We start from the raw sequence: 20,648 nt of genomic DNA, 5'->3' as shown, positions 1-20,648 counted from the left end.
CATTAGAAGCGGAGTGCTATATGTCTCTCGGTCGATCATCCAGATTTTGTTCCCTTGGCCTCGCTAAGGTGAAATCTAAGAAAGTGTTATCTTCCTTTGCATCTGCATCATCCATCACCATTCATCATGGTGGTATGTTGTGTTGCCAGGATCCTTGACATGGATATTGGTAAAACCTTGATGAATATGGAGATGCTCAAGTTCTTGAGAGCACGCGCAAGCACTAGGTTTTACCGTTGGCATTAACTGGGATTTGCTTCCAGTTTCCTCGGTTATGTTATAACCTTTTCAAACAGTGGACTCACTCTCGACTGTTGAGTTCTTCCCCATTTACCAGAATCATTCCCAACATTTGCATTTTGTTCCTAGCTTGCACCTCAGTAGTTGTTGTTCAGGATCATCTTCAAAAGTGGACTTACCATGGGTCCCTTCCATTTTCGGTGATAAGCAAAAATCATCCATTGCGTTGTCTTCAACAAGGTAGTCCACATCATCCATTCTATTCTCGGTATGCCATCCCTACTTACTCCGCCAAACGATTGCTCGAGATTTTCCCTAGGCTGGTATAGAGAATTTTATTGAGCTCTGGATCAAAAGTAATTCTTTTTGCCACTTAAGGGATGATTCTACGGGTCACCCTCCTCCAAGATGTCTCGTTTTGGTGTCATGGCAACTCAATTCCTCGCTACATTGGCAACCGACCATCACCCTCTTAGGTGTGGAATTGTTGCCTACCTAGTGAACCTTTGTCATGTGTTTCACTCCATTCCTCTCGATGTATGCTTCGTGTCTCAGCTCGAGAGTTGTTTCAGCGTCTCGCTCCACGATTTGATCCTGAGTTGTTCGATCTTCGATAAGATCAATCCTTCTAGAGTTTTCCCTTTCCTCTCATTGTCATGTTAGTTGTAGTTCTCAAAGAAAGACGTCGAGATCAAGGTGATGCAATGAATCAACATCTCCGAGAAGGGCAATTGGATCATGAAGATTTGTGTCCCCTCTGTCTTCTTACCTCACGTCTTGAATCTCGGGATGAGATCCTTGTTAGTGGGGGTGAGTTGTCACAGCCCTAGAATTGATTCCAATTAGTTCATAAGCATTCATGTCATCATGTTTAAATTTTTATAAAGCTGAAATGGTGATCGATCAAACCCTAGCACCAGAAAGAATTCAAATAGGTTTAAATAAAATCTTTTTCAAAGAACCCGAAATGTCATTGAAAATGTTCATGATTTATGATAAAGGTGAAAACCTCTGCCAAAAATGATGAGCATATTTCTTGGACATTTATGGATTTTTGGGTTAATTCATATTGTATTTGAATTGGAGCATTTAATGCCTATAAATATTTTAAATGCTTCAATACTTCTGAAAACAATTGGGGGATTTTGGAAATAAATCAAATAGTGCCCACAATTTTTGTCAGGATTTTACAAAATGAGTTAGTATTTTTACAAATTCAAAACAGATAAAAATAAATAGAAAACAAAAACAGAATTAGAAAGAGAGAGAGAGAAGGACTCACCTGGGCCACTTACCTGGCAGCCCACCTGGCCAGGCCACCTGGCGGCCCAGTTGGCTGGCCCAGCCCAGCCAGCGCTGCCTGCTTCTTCCACCTTCTGCCAGAAGGAGAAGCAGGTGCGTGGCGAGCGCGTAGTCGAACGCAGCCACCTCCTACTTGCCACCTTTTGCCTCCCCCTCACGCCACGGAGATGCCCGACGCCTCCCCTCACCTTCCCCTTGCTCTCTGGCTCTCCCGCCCTCTCCTCTGCTTCCTCACTCGCGCCCGAGCGGAGCCCGTCGCCGCCGTCCACCATTCGCGCGGCCACCGGCCTCCACACGCCCCTCCGACGTGCTATGAGCTCCGCGCCATTGTCCTCGTCACCCCCACCGATCCAATCAATCCGGGAAGCACCGCAGCGACTCTATCGTCATCATCTACACCGACGGGCGCCCGAGATCACCGTCGTCAATCCGCCGCCTTCGACGCTTCCCTGAGCATGCTGGGCTTCTTTGCGAGTCCTTCGTGAGCTCCTCTGTTTCTCCCCCTAGTTCCCGTGCTCGTTCGGCCGCCGAAGCCGTTGTTCCCGTCCTGGCTGAGAACCACCGCCGCCACGGACTCGTTTCCGACGAGCTCCGGCGCCCCCGCATCCAGCCGCCTGCTTCCGTGGATGCGCGCGCGCACGGGCTACCTCCTGGTTCCTTTCTCCGCCGTTCTCGTGGCCTCCCGGTGTGTTTCCGCCGTGGCCAGAGGTCACCGGCGACTAACTCCGGCGGTCTGACGTGTCCGGCTTAATTAGCCACTAACCACCTTGTTTAGTTTAACACTAGACAATGACAGTGGGACCCGCTTTGTTAGTTTTCTGGATAACAAAAATAATTAGATTACTTAATTAAACCAGCGGGACCCACGCGTCAGAATTGACCTGCTGACATGGCCGTTGACCAGGCCCACATGTCAGGGACTCTAACCGGTCCTGTGTCATTGACCAGTGGGCTCCACTGGTCAGGTTTGACCTGGGCTGACGCTGTTGACTAGCTGATGTCAGCATGACACATTGATGATGCAGTAATCATTTTCCTGGATTATTTCTAATTCTAAATGATTTGGAAATTCTAGAAAATATCCAAAACTTTGAAAAATCATAGAAAATAATCTATAACTCCAAATGAAAAGTTTTATATATGAAAAATTATCAGAAAAATCCAAGGAATCTGTTTATGGCATTTTCATGCATGTTTGAGCAACTTAACCTCACTGTTTAGTGCAAAACATGATAATGCACTATTTGAATTCATAGTTTGAATTTGAATTTGAACCTTGAGTTCAAATCAACCCAAAACCTTTCTGTTACTAGTTGCATTAGCTCAAATCATAACATATTGTCATGCCATGATCATGCATCATATTGTGCATTGCATTGATTGTGCTCTTCCTTGTTTGCCGGTAATTGTCCCCTCTCGGTAGACGCTGCTCCGATGCTGTGATCATTGACACTGATGCAGACTCAATGTTATCTTCAGAAGTGCTAGGCAAGCAAAACCCCCCTTGTTCATTCCGATATGATCCCACTCTCTCGCTCCTGCTCTCTTTTACCGCATTAGGACAATAGCGATTCAACTGTTACATGCTGCGGTAGCTGAACCCTTTCCTCTGCATGACCTGTCATTGCCATAGTAAATAGATGAAGCCCACTAGCATAAGTAGGAGTTGTTTGAGCCCTGATGTGCCTACTCATTCATGCTTGTTGTCATGCCTGCTACTGCTTAGAGTTGAGTCGGGTCTGATTCATCAGGAATGAATTGGAATGTGGTGAACATGTCCTACTGTTGAGAGCTAAGTGTGTGAACACGATTTGGTGAAGGTAGCGGTGAGAGGCCATGTAGGAGTACATGGTGGGTTGTCTCATTGAAACCGTCCTCATGAACTGAGTTCTGTGTTTGTGATCCATGAACAGTTACTACCACACATTGGGCTCCGGGCGCTCCAAGCTCTCTCGACTTATTAATCAACTTGATCTCTGTCCAGGAGTTGCAACTAGTTTCCGGTGTTTGTAGGTAGTGTTAGTAGTCTACCAAGTGGCACCCGGTACAGGTGGTCTTGGGACATACTAGGCACAGTGGCCCGGTGTACCAAGTGGCACCCGGATGGTGGGCTTGGGAACCCTGTACACATCGTTTGGGGCCGTGAGCGACACCCCGGCCGGATCTCCTTGCGGATGGAACCCAAATAGGCGATAAACCTGGACTAGAGACTTGTGTGGTTAGTCAGGTCGTGGCCGACTCCCTCGCCCGGTTTCCGCTTGAAGGTTGCCGAGGTACATGACGTGTACAGGGCGATAAGTGGCGAGAGCGTGTGTGAAGAAGTACACCCCTGCAGGGTTATCATTATCTATTCGAATAGCCGGATTCCTCGGATATGGAAACTTGGACCCCTTGCATAGTTCATAGACAAGCGAAAGTGGATACTCTAAACTGCGCAAGATAAGTGTGAGTGCTATGGATGGCGTTCTTGCAGGGAGACGGGAGCGGATCCATAGTGGTGTATTGGTATGGTGAATTTGTGGACTCGTGTGCGCCACCTCAAAGAGTTGCTTGCAGTCGTAGTTCAGGATAGCCACCGAGTCAAAGCTGGCCTGCTGCAGTTAAACTCCACCACCCCCTTTGTTGATACCGATGCATATGTAGTTAGTTCTGATGTAAGTCTTGCTGGGTACATTTGTAATCACATTTGCTTAATTTATGTTTTGCAGAGATACTTCAGTCCCGCTAGTAGTTCCGCTTGGACTTCGACATTTAGCTCGTTACCTCAGCTACGATCTTGTACCTTGGGAGGGTCTTGTAGATAGTCAGGCTTCTCAGCCTTTTTCATTTGTAGATGTCTGTACTCAGACATGTTAAGCTTCCGCATGTGCTTTGACATGTATGCTCTGAATGTTGGGTCATGAGACCCAGGTTTGTAATATCTCGCTCCTCGGAGCCTAATGAATTAATACTTGAGTCATAGAGTTATGTTGTGATGCCATGTTTTATTTACACATATCGAGCATATTGTGTGTATGATTGAAATGCTTGGTATGTGTGGGATCTGACAACCTAGTTGTTTATCCTTGGTAGCCTCTCTTATGGGGAAATGTAGTCTTGTGCTTCCATGAGCCATAGTAGTCCGCTACAGCCCGGTTCACCGGAGTCCTGCTAGCCCAGCACTATTGCTCCGGAACACTTGACTGGCCGGCATGTGATTCACTTCGTTCCTGTGTCTGTCCCTTCGGGGAAATGTCACGCGGTGACATCCAGAGTCCTGCCTAGCCTGCTACATCCCGGGTTCCCGGAGTCCTGTTAGCCCAGTGCTACAGCCCGGATTCGCACGCTGCTGACCGACATGCTCGATGTTGATTCATGTATGCCTGTCCCCGTATGTTAGTGCCACCTTGGGTTCATGACTAGTCATGTCGGCCCGGGTTCTCTGTCATATGGATGCTAGTGACACTATCATATACGTGAGCCAAAAGGCGCAAACGGTCCCGGGCCATGGTAAGGCGACACCCGTGGGAATACCGTGCGTGAGGACGCAAAGTGATATGAGGTGTCATAGGCTAGATCGGTGTGACTTAGAATCGGGGTCCTGACAGCTTTGGTATCAGAGCCTGACTGCCTGTAGGATTACCAAGCCATACTGGTCGAAGTTGAGTCTAGGAATGCTTTAGTCATATAAGGGAATTGATTGTGGAAGGGAACGTAAGGCTCTTTTTACTCCTTATACCTCATGCCCTCTGATTTGAGTCATCCTATTCCTTTCTACGGGGATTAAGAACTAGGCCTTCTCATCTATCTATCAGGATGACGAGTTACTATGCTAGAGACTTATATGATTGATGGATTTAAGCCTCAGTTCAGTTCCTACTACTTCCATATGTTCATAATTGGTCTCAGAACCTTGATATTGTGATGTTGAGTGGTTATGCCACCATTTTTGTAGGATGTCTCAAATCATTTTGAGCATTTACAACCGTTATGCTGTCCGAGTCATCTCAGGTTTCTAAACAATCTGATGCATTTGCAAATCCCTTCTTTCCGTTCCCGATGTCCCTTTGGGCCAGTTCAACCACACTAATCCGTGAGTTGAGGTACTCTATTGCCTCGACATATATGTTGGAGCTATTATTATGACCCTAGGTGTCTTAGGGAGTCACCTAGTAATTTAGCCATGTTTTGTGTTCCCGGTGTGATGAATCTGGCCATCATTTCCAAAAGCATCCCGTGATGCTACTTAGTAGTAGGTATTCTATTCCTGGGTACTTGAACCCGAGATTCACTCTACTTGCTTCATGTTGGTAGTGTTTGTTAGTTCGTTTAGGATATTACTAACCTTTGTGATAGTCCCCAAGGTCTGTGGTATATCGTTCTTCCAATACCATGAACCATTATGGCAAAAGTTCTTTGAACCAAAAGATCACAACCAGAGTGCTCTTGATGAGTTCTCCACTCTGCATTGTGAATCTGCTAGTCCTACATTTCTGCATGGATTATCTGGAAGAAATATGTTGAACTTGTTTGACATACTAAATCTATGCATCCACAACTCGGAAAGATATATGCCCCTTTGAGTTGTCTCTCTTTAGTTGTATTCTGACCCCCTTCTATCAATTGATAGTCAGGAGTAGTTGTGCATTCGTGCTCATTGATGCCTTATTATTCTTGTGGTCCGTCAAGCCATTCTATTCCAGAATGACAAGGAGAAACAAACTCCAGAACCTCATCCATATCCAGGATTGGGTCAAAGTAGTTGTATTCCACAGATCAAGATGCCAATCCAGTTTTTGTTCTGTTCTACCTTGGAGTATTACCATCTTTATATCAAGAATATCATGGGAATTGCACACCATCCTATGAACTCTTGATACAGTGGTACTTATCACCATCATTTTTCATTCCTCGGTCCCCGTGTTGTTGCAACCGGAATGACGACAAGTGAACTATGATGTGTGAAATCAATACTACTAGCAACTCCGTTCCTTGGTAGCTAATGGACAATAATTTCGTTCTTAGCGTGTTGGTTATTGAATCATCATTCTAAGATTGATCGTGCTACCTAGTCCATTTTTTCCCTGCTCCACTCCTCGATCAATGAGATAGGATTGTGTCAATCCATCACTCTCTTGGTCACATCGTCTTGCCCTGAAAAGCAAGATTGTTCTCGAGCTTAGTAACATATTGGTGGTTCATGATTTTCCGAATATCTTCTCAGAAGTGTTACCAGGTTGTCACCTGACCGCTATGTTGAGTTCGTGATCAAGTTGGTTTTCCTCTAAACCACCCCTTCTCCAAGAATCTGTGTTGGATACCCCTGAACTAGTTGGTTAAGCTAAACAATAACTTGGAGAGTTGGAATATAGAAACCTTTGCCGAATTTGGTTCTTTCTGAAGGGATATCTTTGTGTTTGTGTGTGTGTGTTGAAGAAAGATGATATCTTCACCAATTGGTCCTCGTGATCAGTTGTTGGATCTATTGTCTTCTCAAAACTTTGACTTGAGTATGGGCTATCGTCAAGTCAAATCAGAACCAACGATGTTCGTAATGATGTCTTACTCGTGGTTGATCCCTCGAGCATACACCATTACATTTTTTGGTCTGACCAATGCTAACACCGTGTTCACTAAATTGTGGAATTCCATCTATATGGAAGCCTTGATCACTTGTTGTTGAGCCCATCAGCAGCATTTTATCTTCTCCATGATTCATGTTGAACATTAAGCTAGTGTTGGAAACTTGTAAACAATGCCTTCGAGTCCTGTCCCTCAGGTATATGTTTGGGTGAGAGAAGTAACTTCCTCTAATTCACGTGTATCTGATGTAAGTTGCCGCCGTTAATTCGAGAAAGTTTGTTTTTGCTTCCTTTGGAATCATCCCAAGTCAGCCATGCACATGCAAAGTATTATGTGGTCTGTTAGACTGATCATCTTCGTTCCATATGAATTTCGTAGCACACCAAGCCACTGATTGATTTGTTCAAGAAAAAGTTGTTGTTGTGCTATCCTAGGTCATGCACAAGATTTCGATATCTTCAATGATGGTTCCCCACCAGAACTCGGTAGTGTTTTATTATAAGACTACTATGTGGTCATACTTGTCTGGGACAATGTGTTCACATGTTGTAGCAGAACCAGCTCATGTTTTGGAGCTTGCTATCGTAGTTCATTCCCCGAGAATCTCGCAACGTCGTCTCGTCGATTTGTGTTGCAAACTTTCATTTTCCATTCTAGACCCGATGAGTCTGGAATATCCTGACACCAACCAGATCTGAATCTCAGGCAGATATGATGGTTGGAGCATTTTCCAAGAACTATAATATTGATCTCTCGATAACCGGTAAAGTGGATGTCGTGGCCAACACATCCAGCCGGAAGACCTATTATTGTAGTATCTCGATTGAAGAAAGTTGGCCACCTCCCCATGAGGATTTCGTAGGATTTACCTCCGTAGTTAATCCTTACGGATTCTTGTGCTTCCGAAGTCCGACCTTTTACTTGATGTTCTATATATCAAACCATATCTATGAATGGGATACACTAGCACATCAAGGAGAACATTAGAAGCGGAGTGCTATATGTCTCTCGGTCGATCATCCAGATTTTGTTCCCTTGGCCTCGCTAAGGTGAAATCTAAGAAAGTGTTATCTTCCTTTGCATCTGCATCATCCATCACCATTCATCATGGTGGTATGTTGTGTTGCCAGGATCCTTGACATGGATATTGGTAAAACCTTGATGAATATGGAGATGCTCAAGTTCTTGAGAGCACGCGCAAGCACTAGGTTTTACCGTTGGCATTAACTGGGATTTGCTTCCAGTTTCCTCGGTTATGTTATAACCTTTTCAAACAGTGGACTCACTCTCGACTGTTGAGTTCTTCCCCATTTACCAGAATCATTCCCAACATTTGCATTTTGTTCCCAGCTTGCACCTCAGTAGTTGTTGTTCAGGATCATCTTCAAAAGTGGACTTACCATGGGTCCCTTCCATTTTCGGTGATAAGCAAAAATCATCCATTGCGTTGTCTTCAACAAGGTAGTCCACATCATCCATTCTATTCTCGGTATGCCATCCCTACTTACTCCGCCAAACGATTGCTCGAGATTTTCCCTAGGCTGGTATAGAGAATTTTATTGAGCTCTGGATCAAAAGTAATTCTTTTTGCCACTTAAGGGATGATTCTACGGGTCACCCTCCTCCAAGATGTCTCGTTTTGGTGTCATGGCAACTCAATTCCTCGCTACATTGGCAACCGACCATCACCCTCTTAGGTGTGGAATTGTTGCCTACCTAGTGAACCTTTGTCATGTGTTTCACTCCATTCCTCTCGATGTATGCTTCGTGTCTCAGCTCGAGAGTTGTTTCAGCGTCTCGCTCCACGATTTGATCCTGAGTTGTTCGATCTTCGATAAGATCAATCCTTCTAGAGTTTTCCCTTTCCTCTCATTGTCATGTTAGTTGTAGTTCTCAAAGAAAGACGTCGAGATCAAGGTGATGCAATGAATCAACATCTCCGAGAAGGGCAATTGGATCATGAAGATTTGTGTCCCCTCTGTCTTCTTACCTCACGTCTTGAATCTCGGGATGAGATCCTTGTTAGTGGGGGTGAGTTGTCACAGCCCTAGAATTGATTCCAATTAGTTCATAAGCATTCATGTCATCATGTTTAAATTTTTATAAAGCTGAAATGGTGATCGATCAAACCCTAGCACCAGAAAGAATTCAAATAGGTTTAAATAAAATCTTTTTCAAAGAACCCGAAATGTCATTGAAAATGTTCATGATTTATGATAAAGGTGAAAACCTCTGCCAAAAATGATGAGCATATTTCTTGGACATTTATGGATTTTTGGGTTAATTCATATTGTATTTGAATTGGAGCATTTAATGCCTATAAATATTTTAAATGCTTCAATACTTCTGAAAACAATTGGGGGATTTTGGAAATAAATCAAATAGTGCCCACAATTTTTGTCAGGATTTTACAAAATGAGTTAGTATTTTTACAAATTCAAAACAGATAAAAATAAATAGAAAACAAAAACAGAATTAGAAAGAGAGAGAGAGAAGGACTCACCTGGGCCACTTACCTGGCAGCCCACCTGGCCAGGCCACCTGGCGGCCCAGTTGGCTGGCCCAGCCCAGCCAGCGCTGCCTGCTTCTTCCACCTTCTGCCAGAAGGAGAAGCAGGTGCGTGGCGAGCGCGTAGTCGAACGCAGCCACCTCCTACTTGCCACCTTTTGCCTCCCCCTCACGCCACGGAGATGCCCGACGCCTCCCCTCACCTTCCCCTTGCTCTCTGGCACTCCCGCCCTCTCCTCTGCTTCCTCACTCGCGCCCGAGCGGAGCCCGTCGCCGCCGTCCACCATTCGCGCGGCCACCGGCCTCCACACGCCCCTCCGACGTGCTATGAGCTCCGCGCCATTGTCCTCGTCACCCCCACCGATTCAATCAATCCGGGAAGCACCGCAGCGACTCTATCGTCATCATCTACACCGACGGGCGCCCGAGATCACCGTCGTCAATCCGCCGCCTTCGACGCTTCCCCGAGCATGCTGGGCTTCTCTGCGAGTCCTTCGTGACCTCCTCTGTTTCTCCCCCTAGTTCCCGTGCTCGTTCGGCCGCCGAAGCCGCTGTTCCCGTCCTGGCTGAGAACCACCGCCGCCACGGACTCGTTTCCGACGAGCTCCGGCGCCCCCGCATCCAGCCGCCTGCTTCCGTGGATGCGCGCGCGCACGGGCTACCTCCTGGTTCCTTTCTCCGCCGTTCTCGTGGCCTCCCGGTGTGTTTCCGCCGTGGCCAGAGGTCACCGGCGACTAACTCCGGCGGTCTGACGTGTCCGGCTTAATTAGCCACTAACCACCTTGTTTAGTTTAACACTAGACAATGACAGTGGGACCCGCTTTGTTAGTTTTCTGGATAACAAAAATAATTAGATTACTTAATTAAACCAGCGGGACCCACGCGTCAGAATTGACCTGCTGACATGGCCGTTGACCAGGCCCACATGTCAGGGACTCTAACCGGTCCTGTGTCACTGACCAGTGGGCTCCACTGGTTAGGTTTGACCTGGGCTGACGCTGTTGACTAGCTGATGTCAGCATGACACATTGATGACGCAGTAATCATTTTCCTGGATTATTTCTAATTCTAAATGATTTGGAAATTCTAGAAAATATCCAAAACTTTGAAAAATCATAGAAAATAATCTATAACTCCAAATGAAAAGTTTTATATATGAAAAATTATCAGAAAAATCCAAGGAATCTGTTTATGGCATTTTCATGCATGTTTGAGCAACTTAACCTCACTGTTTAGTGCAAAACATGATAATGCACTATTTGAATTCATAGTTTGAATTTGAATTTGAACCTTGAGTTCAAATCAACCCAAAACCTTTCTGTTACTAGTTGCATTAGCTCAAATCATAACATATTGTCATGCCATGATCATGCATCATATTGTGCATTGCATTGATTGTGCTCTTCCTTGTTTGCCGGTAATTGTCCCCTCTCGGTAGACGCTGCTCCGATGCTGTGATCATTGACACTGATGCAGACTCAATGTTATCTTCAGAAGTGCTAGGCAAGCAAAACCCCCCTTGTTCATTCCGATATGATCCCACTCTCTCGCTCCTGCTCTCTTTTACCGCATTAGGACAATAGCGATTCAACTGTTACATGCTGCGGTAGCTGAACCCTTTCCTCTGCATGACCTGTCATTGCCATAGTAAATAGATGAAGCCCACTAGCATAAGTAGGAGTTGTTTGAGCCCTGATGTGCCTACTCATTCATGCTTGTTGTCATGCCTGCTACTGCTTAGAGTTGAGTCGGGTCTGATTCATCAGGAATGAATTGGAATGTGGTGAACATGTCCTACTGTTGAGAGCTAAGTGTGTGAACACGATTTGGTGAAGGTAGCGGTGAGAGGCCATGTAGGAGTACATGGTGGGTTGTCTCATTGAAACCGTCCTCATGAACTGAGTTCTGTGTTTGTGATCCATGAACAGTTACTACCACACATTGGGCTCCGGGCGCTCCAAGCTCTCTCGACTTATTAATCAACTTGATCTCTGTCCAGGAGTTGCAACTAGTTTCTGGTGTTTGTAGGTAGTGTTAGTAGTCTACCAAGTGGCACTCGGTACAGGTGGGCTTGGGACAGACTAGGCACAGTGGCCCGGTGTACCAAGTGGCACCCGGATGGTGGGCTTGGGAACCCTATACACATCGTTTGGGGCCGTGAGCGACACCCTGGCCGGATCTCCTTGCGGATGGAACCCAAATAGGCGATAAACCTGGACTAGATACTTGTGTGGTTAGTCAGGTCGTGGCCGACTCCCTCGCCCGGTTTCCGCTTGAAGGTTGCCGAGGTACATGATGTGTACAGGGCGATAAGTGGCGAGAGCGTGTGTGAAGAAGTACACCCCTGCAGGGTTATCATTATCTATTCGAATAGTCAGATTCCTCGGATATGGAAACTTGGACCCCTTGCATAGTTCATAGACAAGCGAAAGTGGATACTCTAAAATGCGCAAGATAAGTGTGAGTGCTATGGATGGCGTTCTTGCACGGAGACGGGAGCGGATCCATAGTGGTGTATTGGTATGGTGAATTTGTGGACTCGTGTGCGCCACCTCAAAGAGTTGCTTGCAGTCGTAGTTCAGGATAGCCACCGAGTCAAAGCTGGCCTGCTGCAATTAAACTCCACCACCCCCTTTGTTGATACCGATGCATATGTAGTTAGTTCTGATGTAAGTCTTGCTGGGTACATTTGTACTCACGTTTGCTTAATTTATGTTTTGCAGAGAGACTTCAGTCCCGCTAGTAGTTCCGCTTGGACTTCGATGTTTAGCTCGTTACCTCAGCTACGATCTTGTACCTTGGGAGGGTCTTGTAGATAGTCAGGCTTCTCAGCCTTTTTCATTTGTAGATGTCTGTACTAAGACATGTTAAGCTTCCGCATGTGCTTTGACTTGTATGCTCTGAATGTTGGGTCATGAGACCCATGTTTGTAATATCTCGCTCCTCGGAGCCTAATGAATAAATACTTGAGTCGTAGAGTTATGTTGTGATGCCATGTTTTACTTACACATATCGAGCATATTGTGTGTATGATTGAAATGCTTGGTATGTGTGGGATCTGACAACCTAGTTGTTTATCCTTGGTAGCCTCTCTTATGGGGAAATTTAGTCTTGTGCTTCCATGAGCCATAGTGGTCCGCTACAGCCCGGTTCACCGGAGTCCTGCTAGCCCAGCACTACTGCTCCGGAACACTTGACTGGCCGGCATGTGATTCACTTCGTTCCTGTGTCTGTCCCTTCGGGGAAATGTCACGCGGTGACATCTGGAGTCCTGCCTAGCCTGCTACAGCCCGGGTTCCCGGAGTCCTATTAGCCCAGTGCTACAGCCCGAATTCACACGCTGCTGACCAACATGCTCGATGTTGATTCATGTATGCCTGTCCCCGTATGTTAGTGCCACCTTGGGTTCACGACTAGTCATGTCGGCCCGGGTTCTCTGTCATATGGATGCTAGCGACACTATCATATACGTGAGCCAAAAGGCGCAAACGGTCCCGGGCCATGGTAAGGCGACACCCGTGGGAATACCGTGCGTGAGGACGCAAAGTGATATGAGGTGTCACAGGCTAGATCGGTGTGACTTAGAATCGGGGTCCTGACATAACTATGCTCAGTTCTGTCAATTGCTCAACAGTAATTCATTCACCCACCGTAGAATACTTATGCTCTCGAGAGAAGCCACTAGTGAAACCTATGGCCCCCGGGTCTATCTTTATCATATTGATCTCCTACTACTTAGTTATTTCCTTTGCTTTTTTACTTTACCTTTATTTTACTTTGCATCTTTATCACAAAAATACCAAAAATATTATCTTATCATATCTATCAGATCTCACTCTCGTAAGTGGCCGTGTAGGGATTGACAACCCCTATTCGCATTGGTTGCGAGGATTTATTTGTTTTGTGCAGGTACGAGGGACTCGCGTGTAGCCTCCTACTGGATTGATACCTTGGTTCTCAAAAACTGAGGGAAATACTTACGCTACTTTGCTGCATCATCCCTTCCTCTTTGGGGAAAACCAACGGAGTGCTCAAGAGGTAGCAGGGATGCCCAAGGAACCCCAAGGTAAAATCCAAGGACAACCAAAAGCTTAAGCTTGGGGAGGCCTCGGAAGGCATCCCCCCTTTCGTCTTCGTCTATCGGTAACTTTCCTTGCGGCTATATTTTTATTCACCACATGATATGTGTTTTGCTTAAAGCGTCTTGTATGCTTTGAGTCTTTGCTTTTTAGTTTATCACAATCATCCTCACTGTACACACCTTTTGAGAGAGACACACATGATTCGGAATTTGTTAGAATACTCTATGTGCTTCACTTATATCTCTTGAGCTATATAGTTTTTGCTCTAGTGCTTCACTTATATCTTTTAGAGCACGATGGTGGATTTATTTTATAGAAATTATTGATCTCTCATGAATCACTTATATTATTTTGAGAGTCTTAAACAACATGGTAATTTTCTTTAATTGTGAAATTAATCCAAAGGTGATAGGCATCTAAGATGAGCATAATAAAAACTTCCATATTGAGTTCATTGAATATCATGAGATGTTTGATACTTGATAAGTGTTTGGAGATATAAAGGTGGTAATATTAGAGTGTGCTAGTTGAGTAATTGTGAAATTGAGAAATACTTGTGTTAAGGTTGGCAAGTCCCGTAGCATGCACGTATGGTAAAAGTTGAGTGACAATTATGACACATAAGGTGTTCTTTTATTGCTTTCCTTATGAGTGGCGGTCGGGGAAGAGCGATGGTCTTTTCCTACCAATCTATCCCTCTAGGGGCATGCGTAGTAGTACTTTGCTTCGAGGGCTAATAAACTTTTGCAATAAGTATATGATTTCTTTATGACTAATGTGATTCCATGGATTATACGCACTCTCGACCTTCCACAATTTTCTAGCCTATATGGTACCGTGCATTGCCCTTTCTCGCCTTGAGAGTTGGTGCAAACTTCGCCGGTGCATCCAAACCCCGTGATATGATACGCTCTATCACACATAAACCTCCTTATATCTTCCTCAAAATAGCCACCATACCTACCTATCATGGCATTTCCATAGCCATTCTGAGATATATTGCCATGCAACTTTCCACCGTTCCGTTTATTATGACACGCTCCATCATTGTCATATTGCTTTGCATAATCATGTAGTTGACATCGTATTTGTGGCAAAGCCACCATTCATAATTTTTCATACATGTCACTCTTGATTCATTGCATATCCCGGTACACCGCCGGAGGCATTCACATAGAGTCATATTTTGTTCTAAGTATTGAGTTGTAATTCTTGAGTTGTAAGTTATAAAAGTGTGATGATCATCATTATTAGAGCATTGTCCCATGTGAGGAAAGGATGATGGAGACTATGATTCCCCCACAAGTTGGGATGAGATTCCAGACTAAATAAAAAAAAGAGGCCAAAGAAAGAAAAAGAGAAGGCCCAAAAAAAGAGAGAAAAAGAGAGAAGGGACAATGTTACTATCCTTTTTCCACACTTGTGCTTCAAAGTAGCACCGTGATCTTCATGATAGAGAGTCTCCTATGTTGTCACTTTCATATACTAGTGGGAATTTTTCATTATAGAACTTGGCTTGTATATTCCAATGATGGGCTTCCTCAAAATGCCCTAGGTCTTCACGAGCAAGCAAGTTGGATGCACACCCACTTAGTTTCTTTTGTTGAGCTTTCATACATTTATAGCTCTAGTGCATCCGTTGCATGGCAATCCCTACTCCTCTCATTAACATCAATTGATGGGCATCTCCATAGCCTATTGATTAGCCGCATCAATGTGAGACTTTCTACCTTTTTGTCTTCTCATAACCCCATCATTATACTTTATTCCACCCATAGTGCTATATCCATGGCTTGCGCTCAAGTATTGCGTAAGGGTTGAAAAGGTTGAAGCGCATTAAAAAGTATGAACCAATTGCTCAGCTTGTCATCGGGGTTATGCGTGATGAGAACGTTTTGTGTGATGAAATTGAAACATAGCCTAACTATATGATTTTGTAGGGATAAGCTTTCTTTGTCTATGTTATTTTGATAAGACATAATTGCTTGGTTAGCATGTTTGAAGTATTATTGTTTTTATGTCAACATTAAACTTTTCCCTTGAATCTTTCGGATCTAAATATTCATGCCACAATAAAAGGAATTACATTGAAAATTATGCTAAGAAGCATTCCACATAAAAAATTCTGTTTTTATCATTTACATACTCAAGGACGAGCATGAATTAAGCTTGGGGATGCTTGATACGTCTCCAACATATCTATAATTTTTGATTGTTCCATGCTATTATATACTCTGTTTTGGATGTTTAATGGGCTTATTTATACACTTTTATATTATTTTTGGGACTAACCTATTAACCGGAGGCCCAGCCCAAATTGCTGTATTTTTTGCCTATTTCAGTGTTCCATAGTAAAATAATATCAAACGGAGTCCAAATGGAATGAAACCTTTGGGAGCGTGATTTTTGGAAAAAAACGTGATCCAGAGGACTTGGAGTGGACGTCAAGCAATCAACGAGGAGGCCACGAGGTAGGGGGCGCGCCCTCCACCCATGTGGGCCCCTCGTGGCTCCACCGACCTACTTCTTCCTCCTATATATACCTACGTACCCCCAAACCATCAGGGAGAACCACGAAAACCTAATTCCACCGCCGCAACCTTCTGTACCCGTGAGGTCCCATCTTGGGGCCTTTTCCGGTGCTCCGCCGGAGGGGGCATTGATCACGGAGGGATTTTACATCAACACCATAGCCTCTCCGATGATGTGTGAGTAGTTTACCTCAGACCTTTGGGTCCATAGTTATTATCTAGATGGCTTCTTCTCTCTCTTTGGATCTCAATACAAGGTTCACCTTGATTCTCTTGGAGATCTATTCGATGTAATCTTCTTTTGCGGTGTGTTTATCGAGATCCGATGAATTGCGGGTTTATGATCAAGATTATCTATGAACAATATTTGAATCTTCTCTGAATTCTTTTATGTATGATTGGTTATCTTTTCAAGTCTCTTCGAATTATCAGTTTGGTTTGGCCTACTAGATTGATCTTTCTTGCAATGGGAGAAGTGCTTAGCTTTGGGTTCAATCTTGTGGTGCTCGATCCCAATGACAGTAGGGGAAACGACACGTATTGTATTATTGCCATCGAGGATAAAAAGATGGGGTTTATATCATATTGCATGAGTTTATCCCTCTACATCATGTCATCTTGCTTAAAGCGTTACTCTTTTCTTATGAACTTAATACTCTAGATGCATGCCGGATAGCGGTCGATGTGTGGAGTAATAGTAGTAGATGCAGGCAAGAGTCAGTCTACTTGTCACGGATGTGATGCCTATATACATGATCATACCTAGATATTCTCATAACTATGCTCAATTGTATCAATTGCTCAACAGTAATTTGTTTACCCACCGTAATACTTATGCTATCTTGAGAGAAACCACTAGTGAAACCTATGTCCCCCAGGTCTATTTTCCATCATACTAATCTCCCGTCAACAAGCTATTTCTTGCGCCATTTATTTTGCTTTCTTTACTTTTAGTCTTTATCATAAAAATACGAAAAATATTATCTTATCTTTTCTATTAGATCTCACTTTTGCAAGTGGCCATGAAGGGATTGACAACCCCTTTATCGCGTTGGTTGCAAGGTTCTTATTTGTTTGTGTAGGTGCAAGGGAGTTGAGTGTGGCCTCCTACTGGATTGATACCTTGGTTCTCAAAAACTGAGGGAAATACTTACGCTACTTTGCTGCATCACCCTTTCCTCTTCAAGGGAAAACCAACTTAGTGCTCAAGAGGTAGCACCTACCCAAGCCTTGCCCTCAAGCGATGGCATCTTAACATCAGATGTATCATTATCAAGCGGCATCAACTTACACAAGGCGAGGCTTCCCTCATCCCCGCGCTAGTCAACTGGGTCACGACAAAGAAGATAGGGGAGATCAAACCGCTCCTGGACCCTTGGGTTCCTTCTAATGATATTATTAGTTGAGTCGAGAATGGTCTTGAACGAACCTGCCATGCTAGCCGAGGTGATGACGTCGCACCAATCAGTGAGTTCCTCCACCGCGTCATCATACAGATCGGGGCAAGAATAATGGGGTCGTTGAGGGAGTCCTAGACTAAGGGGTCCTCGGGCATCTGACCTGTTAGCCATGGGCCGGACTGATGGGCTGTGAAGATACGAAGACCGAAGACTGCACCCGTGTCCGGATGGTACTCTCCTTGGCGTGGAAGGCAAGCTTGGCAATGAAATAAGTAGATTCCTTTCTTTGTAACCGACCTTATGTAACCCTAGATCCTCCCGGTGTCTATATAAACCAGAGGACTTAGTCCGGAGGGAGGACAATCATTACCATAGTCATACAGGCTAGGCTTTTAGGGTTTAGCCATCTTGATCTCATGGTAGATCAACTCTTGTAATACTCATATTCATTAAGATCAATCAAGCAGGAAGTAGGGTATTACCTCCATAGAGAGGGACCGAACCTGGGTAAACATCGTGTCCCCTATCTCCTGTTACCATCGACCTTAGACGCACAGTTCGGGACCCCCTACCCGAGATCCGCTGGTTTTGACACCAACATTGGTGCTTTCATTGAGAGTTCCACTGTGCCGTCCTCAAAAGGTTTGATGGCTACTTCAATCATCCACAGCGACGCTGTTCTAGGGGAGGTCTTCCTCCCCGGACAAATCTTCGTATTCGGTGGCTTCGCACTGCGGGCCAACTCACTTGGCCATATAGAGCAGATCGACAGCTACGCCCTTGGCCATCAAGTCAGATTCAGGAGCTTGAACTACGTCATGGATATCCACGGAGACTTGATCTTTGACGGATTCGATACCACGGAAATCGCTCCCCGTCACCTCGATGAAGATGACTTAGATCTGTCATCGGGCCATACCCAGGAAATTGCACTTGTAACCACTTTGGCCTTAGATCCGGAGCATGTCGCGCCATCCGAGGATAGGAAGCTTAACCCCGCCACGGAAGCCGCAGACTCCACGGTGTTGGAGCCGCACACAGACCTAACCACTGGTAATGCCCGTGTCACCGGAACCTCGGGCTCGTTTCCGGTTAAAAGTTCCGAACTATGTTCGTCCGCGCATGTCGAGCATGATCGGTTATCGATTACCGAATTTAGCACCGCGGACATATTCCGGCACTCACCCTTGGGCGATGTGCTGAATTCATTAAAAATCTATCCTTAGCGGGGGATTCACGACCGAACTATATCCGGTTCGAATTAGAAGCTGATGACATGGAATTTCGCTCCCCACCTGCCACCCACTTTATAGCCAATGTCGAAAACTTAACAGACATGCTCGATTACGGCTCCGAAGACATCGACGGTATGGATGATGATGCAGACAAGGAGCATGGCCAAAACACGCCGTTTATCGGACACGGGACGACCACTTCTTCGTACGACGTATATATGGTGGATACGTCTAAAGAATCTAATGATGACGACAAAGAAGATCAAGTAGAGCACAAACCTCCTGGGACACAACCTAATGGCCGATGTCAGCGGCACCGCTCTAAGTCATGTCGTGCAAAAGATAGCAATACCGGCACAAGAGAAGATAATACTCCTGACGGTGCCGACGATAATGAAGACCCCGTTGAAGCAACTCCTGAACAAGAAGAATGGGAAGATGGGTAAGTTAGCCCCGACGAACATGCCATTGACGAAGACTCGGAGGACAGTAATTATCTTTCGCTCTCTGAGGATGAGGTGAGCCTCGGTAACAAGGATTTCATCGTTCCTAAAGAACCTCTTGAGCAGGAGCGCTTCAAGCGCTAGCTAATAGCCACCACAAGAAGCCTGAAAAGAAGCAGCAGCAACTTTAAGTCGATCAAACCTGCTAAATGATAGATGGACTGATGTCCTGACAGCCGAAGAATACGGCCTTAAGCGCCCAGCCAAAAGTTACCCGAAGCACAAATTGCTACCTTAGCTCGATGATGAGGCGCTGGAGCCCGTACCATCACCATGCAATGGGGCTGGCCGACTACCACGTGGTTGGGATAAAGCGACAACTCAAGCCGAACACCAGCCCGCCCCGACTCATTATAAAGGCAAAGATAAAATAGCTCATGGTCACACATATGACCTCCGGCAGGACCTGAACAACAGAGTAGGGCATACCAGATCGATCTACAAATCGCGAGAACATACCTCGACACCTATCGACGGCTATCTATTCGGGCGTGACAAGCCTAGTCTTGCACGGGCCGGACACCGCAGACGGACTCCATCGGAGCTACTTCACGATGCGGCCTAATATAGAGGCGCCACCCACCCTCTTTTCTTCACTGACGAAGTAATGGATCACGAACTTCCAGAAGGGTTTAAACCCGTAAATATCGAATCATACGATGGAACAACTGACCCCACGATGTGGAATAAGGACTTTATTCTGCACATTCATATGGCTCATGGAGATGACCTCCACGCCATCAAATACGTCCCCTTAAAACTCAAAGGGCCAGCTCGGCACTGGCTAAACAGCCTGCCCAAAAATTCTATTGGCAGCTGGGAGGACTTGGAAGAGGCCTTCCTTGTCAACTTCCAAGGTACATATGTCCGGCCACTAGATACCGATGACTTAAGTCACATTGTCCAGCAACCCGGAGAGTCATCCAGGAAGCTCTGGACTAGGTTCTTAGTTAAAAAGAATCAAATCATTGACTGTTCGGACGTGGAAGCCCTAGCGGCCTTCAGACACAGCATCCGCGACAAGTGGCTCGCTCGCCACCTCGGTCAAGAAAAACCAAAATCCATGCTAGCCCTTACCGCTCTGATGACCCGTATTTGCGCGGGAGAAGACAACTGGCTCGCTCGTAGAAGCAACAACGCTAGCGATCCGGGCTCTTCCAAAGTCCGGGACAGCAATGGCGAACCACGACGCATCAAATACAAACGCTGCAATGATAACGAAAGAACGCATGACACGGTGGTTAACGCCGGATCAGCGGCCCCAAATCTGGTCAACAGAAGAAGC

The sequence above is a fragment of the Triticum urartu genome, chromosome 2A, assembly GCF_056163025.1.
Source record: "Triticum urartu cultivar PI428250 chromosome 2A, HENAU_Tu73, whole genome shotgun sequence".
Classification (NCBI taxonomy): Eukaryota; Viridiplantae; Streptophyta; class Magnoliopsida; order Poales; family Poaceae; genus Triticum; species Triticum urartu.
Note: the sequence above shows the minus strand (reverse complement) of the source record.